The 220-nt window shown below is 58.2% G+C and overlaps 1 non-coding gene across 1 annotated transcript; it reads right to left on the bottom strand.

Annotated features, from left to right (window-relative positions):
* Nucleotides 1-76: 76 nt before the first annotated feature.
* Nucleotides 77-171, bottom strand: LOC145719201 (small nucleolar RNA SNORD116). The gene has a single exon (XR_014142237.1). It is a non-coding gene; the product is annotated as a small nucleolar RNA SNORD116 (small nucleolar RNA).
* Nucleotides 172-220: the final 49 nt, after the last annotated feature.

Genomic DNA, 220 nt, shown 5'->3' with positions numbered 1-220 from the left:
CTGGTGGTGCCTGCGACAGTGTGACCGAGGGGAAGCTGTCCCTCACTCCTACCTTCCCTGGGGGAGACAACGTGCTGGACCTCAGTTTCGATGAGAACGACGGTAGGGAGTTCTCACTCATTTTGTTCAGCTTTTCCAAGGAATGCACAATGAGGGAGTCATCATCGATCCGAGCACATTCGGGGCCTCCTGGCACATCGAACGAGGCCGGCTGGGCCCG

Source organism: Leptonychotes weddellii, unplaced genomic scaffold, assembly GCF_054177405.1.
Source record: "Leptonychotes weddellii isolate Sample4059 unplaced genomic scaffold, ASM5417740v2 HiC_scaffold_339399, whole genome shotgun sequence".
Taxonomy (NCBI): domain Eukaryota; kingdom Metazoa; phylum Chordata; class Mammalia; order Carnivora; family Phocidae; genus Leptonychotes; species Leptonychotes weddellii.
The sequence above is the reverse complement of the archived record's forward strand: the minus strand, read 5'-3'. Positions and strand labels throughout refer to the sequence as shown.